Consider the following 9,193-nt stretch of genomic DNA (forward strand, 5'->3'; position numbering starts at 1 on the left):
ATCTGGGGTGGGGACTAAATCCCTTGCCAAGAGGAGATGGGCTCTAGACAAAGAGTGGGCTCCTGATTAAGACGGAAGCTGGAGAGGAGAGGAGCTAATCTGAAGCAAGGATGGCTGGATCCCGTCCATTTCTGGACATCTCCTACTCCTCTCCACCCTTGCTGTGCTTTGCTTGTCCAGATTGGAAAAGAGCTAATGTGTGCTGCGTGCCTGATGTATGGTAGGCACCGTGCTATTTCTTCTTCATGCTAACCCCGTGAAACTGCTACTCTCTGTTATCCCCATTTTATGGAAGAAGCAGCCGGTCACAAGAGAGATTAATAAAATTTCTTAGGGTCACAGGGTTACTAAGTGGCGGAGCTGAGATTTGAACCAGGTGGACCCCAGGGTCTCAAGATAAAGTACTGAATCCTGAACATGGCCCCATTGCCTCGTTGGAAGCCATTCTCTCTCTCTCTCTCTCTCTCTCTCTGTCTCCCCATCTATTCTCTAGCTAACTCCACATCGTTTCCTGTTCTTGTGTGTACTGTTCCTTCAACGAGGAATTCTTCTTTCTGGTCCTGTCCTCATTTTCTTTCCCTCTTCTTTTCTGGGGTGCCACTTCCCCTGGGCAGCCCTCCCGGCCTCTCTCAGGCTGGCTTGGAGCCTCTGGTGTCTATGGGTTTCCTGCTCCCTGTTTCCCTGGTGCTCACCCTGCAGTCACAGCCCACCTACCGGAACCGGCTGCCCTGTGGGCTGATGGCCCAGAGCCCAGGCCAGGGAAAGGAAGGAAAGGAAGGAGGGTAAGGGAGGGAGGGACGGGCATTTCATCCTGGAGAACAGAAGCTACAGGGTCAGGGGCAAATGGAAGAATGTGACCCAGTACAAGGTTCTAGAAGTAAAGGCAGTTCAGGAGGCTCCAGTTGGAGGTGAGGGGAACCAGAGCCTGGCATGAGATTCTCAGGACAGCAGAATCCCCTGGACTCTGGGCACAGCTCACCACAAGGCAGTGGGGGGGTCGCTTCCAATCCTGGGTGGGCCAAGGGCTCCAAGTTCATATGACCCAGACAGAGAGAGGCCCGGTGGTGAGTGTGGAGGCAGTGGGCATGGACTTTGCCCTCAGGGCTTTTCACGCTGAAGCTCCCGGTTACTTTCCTGACCTCTCAAAAGGAGATGTGAGCAGGGCTGTAGACGGAGAGCATGCCATATGCTTATGACCCCCTGTGGGGGGGGGGCGGGGGCTGCCAGCAGGGTGGGAATGGGGGTGGGAAACCCTGGCAGAGGAAGCCTTCTCTTCGAGGTACACTGGGTCATTTGGCCACCATCGCAATGTCACAGACTCTCTATTCTGTGCCCAGAATAAAGGGCCTCAGAATCCTTCTCATCACGGCTGTCAGGACTCACTGCCAGTGAATCAGAGTCTGCACTTGAGATGGAATCCATTCTTGGTCCCTTTAGTGCTTAAGAATTTTCACACGCATCTGGAACATACTCCGCCCTCGGTAAATATTTATGAATGGATGAGTATACACGTGTGAGTCTGTAATCACTTTCCTCAGTAGGTAGGGAACTCACTTACGCTAAATTGATCGTTGTACAAGGCATGGGTTGTGTACCCGCACGATAAAGGGTGTGCAGAACAGGGAGCCGGAAAGACCAGGAAGTTCTGAGGCATCATGACCAACGGGGAAGAGAAGCCGGCGGTTGGGGAGCAGGTGACAGTTTACGCCCGGTGTCCTGCTCTCCCGGAGACTGAAGGAGAAGTGTCATCACGAGTTGTCATGGCGACGAGGCTCAGCCTTTGAAGGGGGACCTTTCTACTCCATGCCTGGGGAAGCCGGCGGCTCCTCACAGTCCAGAAGCGTCAGTAGAAGGAGGGAGGCTGGAGAACTGTCAGAGCAGGAGGGGAGCTCCCTGGCCCGCGTCGCCTGCACGGGACGTCTTGTCCCCTCGCGCTGACCGTAGGCTGGGAACAAATCATGTCTCCTGTCTGGGGAAATCCCAGGGGGGCTGAAAAGCACCTGCTGCAAAGGGCAGCCCTGTATGAGGTCAAGTGTAAGCTCAGACTCTGTTCCTGCCCCTCCTACCACGTCCCTTGACCTGGGAAAGGAATCCACCTGTAGCGACCACGGGTGCTATTTCTCAGTCTCGGGACCCCATGATTAGGGTCTAGGGACCTGGTCTGCTTCCACCTGTTTCGGGTCCCTATCCATCAGCCGGAAGCAGTGACTCTACTCGGAAACAATGGTGGCATCAGAGGAAGGAATGGAGGGGATGCTAGGAGGGAGGGAGGTGACCTAAAGCACTCCCTGCCCTCCTCCACCCTGGCTGCGTCGGGGGTGGACTGTCTGGAGAAGCCGGACGTTTCTTTGCTAACCTCACCTTAGTTGCTTTCCCCACCACCCCCCAAGAAGGTGATATGCAGCTTAAGGTCTCCTGAAAAGCTCTAATCAGGCCTCATTCTTAGTTCTGGTGCCATAGAGTGACGTCTGGGAAAGTCCTTGATAAACAGTAACGTACCCCGTGGATGCTGGTCTTTGAGTCGCTTGCGGCACAGCTCTGGAGGCCGACGTGGGGTCTCTACATAGACCAGCACCTAGGACCAGCAGCTGTGAGCTCATGAGTCTGTGTTTCAGTGCTCTGTGGTGGGGAGCTGAGGTGGAGACTCTCACCCTTGTTTAGCCACGAAGAACCACATTTTACTATTATTTTTAATATACGTTTATTTTTGAGAGAGACAGAACACGAGTTGGGGAGGGGCAGAGAGAGAGAGGGAGGCACAGAATCCAAAGTAGGCTCCAGGCTCTGAGCTGTCAGAACCCCAACATGGGGTTCGAACTCACATACTGTGAGATCCTGACCTGAGCCGAAGTCGGATGCTTAACTGACTGAGCCACCCAGGCTTCCCCATGTTTTATTCTTAAAAACGAGGTTTCCCCAGAGCAAGTCTGGGATGGCTGACCCTGGGACATTCTCTAGGGGTGGAGACCACATGACACAAGCCTCATTCATAGGGATGGCATAAGTTAGGCCCCTTTTAGAAGCTGCTGATAAAGCTTAAAAAACAAAAAGGAAGTTATGTGAGCAACATAGAGCTTACCAGAAATTTGTTCATTTGGCAAATATCTGTTGAGCCAGGCACTGCCGAATTCTGAGTGCGCAGGGGTGAGTAAAATGGCCTTGGTCAGTCCCTCCTCATACAAGGATTATTATTAACGCTCATGTCCCTCCAACTGAGTGACAAGCAGTATTCCGAGGGCTTTGCAAGTGTGAGCTCATCTTATCTGTCTAACAATCCTTCTGGGGAATGCTCTCTATCCCACTTTACAGATGAGGAAATTGAGGCATGAAGTCTTAGGCACTTGACCAAGTAGCCCTGCCAAAGGTATAGAGCCAGGATTTGACTGAGGTAGCTTGACTCTAGAGTTTGCCTTAAATCGTCACCCTCTACTGCTTCTGCTTCTATGTTGTGCTTCTTATTGTGGAGTTTACATTCTAGTGGGGCAGACAGACAGTTTTTACAAAAGCTATAAGCTGGGTGTGGTAACTGCTATGGAGAAGTGGGTGGGAGGTAGCGAATGAGATGGGGGTGGCCTCTAGCCCAGGAAACCTCAAAGCTAAATCCCTAAGATGAGAAGGGCTGAACTCTGGAGAGAAGGAGGCGTTAGGGAGGAAGGTCCTGGTCACAGGGAACAGGATGTGGGAAGGGCATGGGGTGGGGAAGAGTGGGAAAGAGTTTGGGTTTTGCCGTAAAGGAGTGAGAGACCACAGGAAAATTCTAAGCAGGTGGGTAACCAAATGGCACAGATTGAATTGTGCTCCCCTCCCAAAAGATATGCTGGAGTCCTAACCCCCAGTGTGTCAGAAGGTGATGTTATTTGGAGAGAAGATCTTTATAGACATAATCAAGTGAAAACGGTGTCGTGAAATCCAGTATGGCAGACGTCTTTATAATGGGGGGAAATTTGCACACAGAGAGACATAGGGAGAATGCCATGTGAGGCTGAAGGCAGAGACCGTAGTGATGCATCTACGAGCCAAGGAACACCAGACTGCCAACTGCCTTCGGAAGCTCCGGGAGCAGCATGGAGCGGATTTACCCTCACAGCCCTGAGAAAGAACCAGCCTTGCTGACACTCTCATCATCCAGACTTTGAGCTTCCAGAACTGTGAGAACATCAATTTCTGTTGCTTAAGCTCTGAAATCTCAGACAAGGTCAAAAGTAAACTGAAGAGTCAAAAACTCACCACTCCAGATCCAAGAGCCATTCTCCTTCCCAGTAAGGAAGAATCTCTTTTCTGAATCAAGTTCGCTAATAGACAAATCAGGTAGACTAACCGAATTCTTGGTCATCCCTGACCCCACAGAGTGTCAGCCTCTCTCAGCCTCCCAGCAGAGAGCACCATATGGTTTGACTGTAAAGCCAAATCCTCAATCGTTGTTGTTACTTGTAGGTAATATGTTACTGGTTGCATGAAAACCAGAAACAAAGAAAACCACAAAATCTACAGAATTTCATTCCCTCCATGGTGGACGATGTCCCCAGGAGTAAGAGGCAAGCCCTAGTGCATAAGCACTTTTCAAGAAGCTTCTGTGTCGCATTTACCAACCTTTCATTGGGCAAAGTAGGCTGCATGGCCAACCCAGAATCAAGAGGAGAGAGAGATTTCACCGTGTTGGGGAGAGTGGCAGGGAATTTGTGGGCTTTGTTTTGTTTTTGTCTTTTTTTGCAATCCAACACACTTATCTACTGCTACAGACTGAACTGTATCTCCCCCTAAATCTGTATGTTGAAGCCGTAATTCGTTAATGTGATGAAACTGGAAGTGGAGCCTTTGAGAGGTCATGAGGGTAGAGCCCGCATAACTGGGTTAAGTGTGCTCATAAAGAGAAACTCCAGAGAGCTTATTGCTCTTCTACAGTGAGAACAAAACCTGAAAATCTGGGAAGAGAGGACACCACACCCTGGCCATGCCAACACCCTGGTCTCAGACTCCGGGCTCTAGAACTGCGAGAAAATGATTGTCTGTTGGTTGAGCCACCTCATCTGTGGTATTTTGTCATGGTGGCCTGAGCTGACTAAGACACCTACTTACCTGTAAACAATGTGTCAGGGGGCACAGTGCAGAGAACAGAGGGCTGCCTCGCTGGGTTAGTTCAAGAAGGCATCAGAGGAGGGTTGAATCTGCTCCTTAGGCGTAAGGTAGAGTTTGCCAGGTGGAGGAGAGGAGAGGAAGCTTTCCGGGCAGAGGGAGTAGCATATGCAGAGGCTGGAAGGTATGAAAACCGGATCGCTATCATTGTGGATCCTGGAGAAGATGAAAAACTTCCGAGCCATCTTTAAGAGGTTAATTTTCCACTGCTTTGGGGTGTCGTGCCTGAGATACTGGTTAAGTTTCTGTTTGCCCACGACTTCGCTGGCAGAATGGGAAACGGAAAGCCCGAAGACAATTTAAAAGGCTGTTTAAGAAAGTAAAGATGGAACCAATTTTCTTTCTGGGTCAGACACTGTTATTGTAAAACATCCCTTTTTAATCGCTCTGAAACAACAGAATGACAAGTTCACTTCCAAAATCAAAAGCAAACTTCTGTCTTCAGAGGTTTGGACCTTGATGGGTGGATGGGGCCTTTCTCCAAGACTTCTGGGACTGACTACGGAAGAAAACCAGCTTGCCACTCAAGGACACCTTGAGAAGGAAAGCTATTCTGACAAACGGGGCCCCCAGAACTCTCCTCCCCAGGAGTGAATCAGGAATTACCGGTGTCAGTGGGAAATGGTACACGCTGTCCTGGATCCCTTCCATTATTTTCAGTGGTCTTCATTTTCCTTCTTTTTTTCTTTCTTCTTCTTTTTTAAATAGTTTATTGTCAACTTGGTTTCCATATAACACCCGGTGCTCATCCCCACAAGTGCCCTCCTCCACGCCCATCACCCCCCTTCCCCTCATCCCCACTCCCGTCAGCCCTCGGTTTGTTCTCAGCATTCAAGAGTCTCTCATGGTTTGCCTCCCTTCCCCTCCCCGATTATTTTTCCCCTTCTTCTCCCCCATGGTCTTTCATTAAGTTCTTAATGCTGAGTGAAATAAGTCAGGCAAAGAAGGACAGATACCATATGTTTGCACATATAGGAGGATTAGGAGGAACTTAAATCAGAGGTCTTCATTTTCATATATGAATATCTCTCAAACCATCCGCTTCTTACCTTTAATCAAGATGATGGGAATATCTCGATCTCCAGTGAACTCTGAAATTTTAGACACAAAACCAAAAATGTTCATTCATTCTGCGGTGTGAACCTTTTGTGGTTAATTGACTTTTCCTCAGAGTGGTATATATGACAATTAAAAAAAGACAGCTAATGCACATGTACTTTTTAAATGAAAAGAAGAAAAACTAACTTTATTTTCAGAATGTTACAGTGCTCTTTGGAGGACTTTGGTGAATCTCTAAGAGTAAGGAAAATGGAAACAGAGTCCTAACCCCAAAGCGTTGGAAATGCCAGATTGTTTCAACCAAAGCTCCTCTTTGCTCTCCTGGGGGGTGCCTGAGGTGGATGAAACATTTGTGTGAAGACCTGGTGCCTCATGGAAGGTTGTGCACAACCCACCCAGGCCACCACCCAGGCTCACTGAATCTCTTTTCACTTAGTGGGGAAAAAAATCTCTCTCCCAAATGCTGTCCCTTTGGGTAGACAAGTTGGCTGAGGGGAGCCATCTTGTTTCCAGCCTTGCTAACCCCATATAGACCTAGGCATTCAACCCTTAGATTTTGTGTTGTAAAAGTACCACCAGACTCCATCAGGTATGGCCCCAGTGGTCAAATATGGAAATTAGCATTTCCTCTCCATGTATACCTCCTCAAAATGGCAGGTGAAGGATTCGGAAACAGGAGACCTATGGCTTCTTTTAGGTAGCTTAGGGCTTTTGACTTAATGGAGAAATTTCCTTTAGCCTCAAAGTTTTCAGTTATAAAATCTAAGACTTTTTTTTTTTTTGTAGCTAGCCTATGGATTTAAAATAGAAGTGGGGGAGGGGCACCTGGACGGCTTAGTTGGGTGTCCAGCTTCGGTTCACGTCATGATACTGAGGTTCAGGAGTTCAAGCCCCATATTGGGCTCACTGCTGTCAGCACAGAGCCTGCTTCAGATCCTCTGTCCCCCTCTCTCCGTCTCTCCCCCACTTGCTCTCTCAAAAATGAAATAAAAAACATTAAAAGACTTATGAACCAGAAGAGGGGAAAGAGGAAAGGAAAAGGAAGAAAAAGTCTTGAAATCCACAAGAAGGTACTTTCTTGTGGAACACAGGCCATTTAATGGAACAGTCATGAGGTTTGAAATGTTCCAAATGGACAGATCTGTTCCCACTCTACTTTTAAGACTTTAAATAGGAAATTGTATTGAAAGTTGATACTGAAAAACAGAAAGCTGTTGCTTTTAGGCAGAGAGTCATTCTTTTTTAAAGTCAAAAAACATTTCTTAAAGTTTATTTACCTACTTGAGAGAGAGAAAGGGAGAGAGAGAAAGCGCGCGTGCACAGGAGCAGGGGAGAGGCAGAGGGAAAGAGAACCCTAAGCAGGCTCCACTGACAGCGTGGAGCCCGACGTGGGGCTCGATCCCACCACCTGTGAGATCATGACCTGAGTGGAAATGGAGAGCCAGACGCCTAACTGACTGAGCTGCCCAGGTGGCCCGTGGCAAAGAGTTACTTTTAATTTTTTAGAGGCAGTTCCTTTCCTGAAGAATCACACAGAAGCAAGGTGTGTCAGCTGAAGATTCTCCGAGCTTCACTCTGGCCTAAACGGGGCAGTTCCCAGGAATGCTGCCCACTAGCCCTGTGAGAACAGTAGCCGGACCCCCCATGGACCAGCACAGCTCTGTCACTTGCTTTGTCCCTTGTGTCTTGTTAGAGGTGCTGATTGATTTCTCCAGGGAGCCGTGACTCTGTCTCTCCTCCTATGGAAGATAGGTGACAATCCAGCTTTTCCTCCAGGGAGTATCTCATTATCCAACTGAAGATGCGGACCACCGCTGGGCTCCCGACTTAGTCCCCCAAATTCCATATTTATAGGTCATGGGGTCCCATCCCCGAAGCTAGCTGTTCTTCATTCACTTTATCCTGCTCTTGTGACTCCACACTGGCCAGGACCTTTGGGTTTTCTGTCACCCAGTAATGACTCAGCCTTGCTGCTTTCTGTTCGGAAAAACCCAGATTGTGCTTGTTTGTTGTGTCCTTCATTCCCGTCTCTCCTCCTTCTCTTTCCTTAAAACCATTTGTGATGCTGCGGGGGCCTCCATGTCTGCCACGGAGAGGTTAGAAAGCCCCTGGACCATATTTCAAAAGACACGTCAGGAAATTCTGAGCATTGTCTGAAGCCTCCTACTAATTCTACGGGATTACAGAGGTTTATAAACTGCATTCCACATTTTTCCCTTGGTATTCTCACATGCTTCCCAAATGTCAAAGGGATGAGATTTCTCTTTATCCCGATATTAAACATGTATGAAAACTCAGGGGGAGAGGAATGAAAATGCTCAGTCCGGTTTCCTTTTTAAAATCTTTGGGGACTGGAGGCCTCTTACTGTAGATTTCCATTATTATTTGGCAGCGGGACACAAATAGAAATGTAGCTCCGTACCTGTTGTTTTTAAAAGTTTTGTGATGGGGGGCGCCTGGGTGGCTTAGTCGGTTAAGCATCTGACTTTCGCTCAGGTCATGATCTCGCGGTTCGTGGGTTCGAGCCCCGCGTCAGGCTCTGTGCTGACTGCCAGCTCAGAGCCTGGAGCCTGTTTCAGATTCTGTGTCTCCCTCTCTCTCTGACCCTCCCCTGCTCATGCTGTCTCTCTCTCTCTCTCCTAGAAATAAATAAAACATTAAAAAAAAAAAAGTTTTGTGATGAAACAACAGGTCACATTCATCAGGCGCTGAATCTGTGCCCGGCCTAGCATCCAGTACTTTCTGTGGCTTCGTTCATTTGCCCCTCATACAGCCTGAGCGGCAGGTGCCGTTGTTCCCCTCGGTGTGTGGATGAGAGAGCGGGGTCCTCTTTAAGGACTTGTGACTGTTCTTGTTGATGATACCCTTTGCCAACCAAAATGAAATCCTGTAGCCAGTTTGGTAAAATAGTGAGTTGTTATCAAAACCATTTGCTCTGTTCCGGTGGGACTACTCTTTGCAGGCGCAACGGCACTATCTTTTTTTTTTTTTTTTTTTTTTT

General features: G+C 48.5%; 1 protein-coding gene across 1 annotated transcript in view; it reads left to right on the forward strand.

The window, feature by feature from the left end:
* The window catches only part of HUNK (hormonally up-regulated Neu-associated kinase), a 109,613-nt gene that overhangs the window by 63,939 nt on the left and 36,481 nt on the right, over positions 1–9,193 (forward strand). The window lies entirely within an intron of this gene.

Source organism: Hyaena hyaena, unplaced genomic scaffold, assembly GCF_003009895.1.
Source record: "Hyaena hyaena isolate Hyena2069 unplaced genomic scaffold, ASM300989v1 scaffold_2, whole genome shotgun sequence".
Classification (NCBI taxonomy): Eukaryota; Metazoa; Chordata; class Mammalia; order Carnivora; family Hyaenidae; genus Hyaena; species Hyaena hyaena.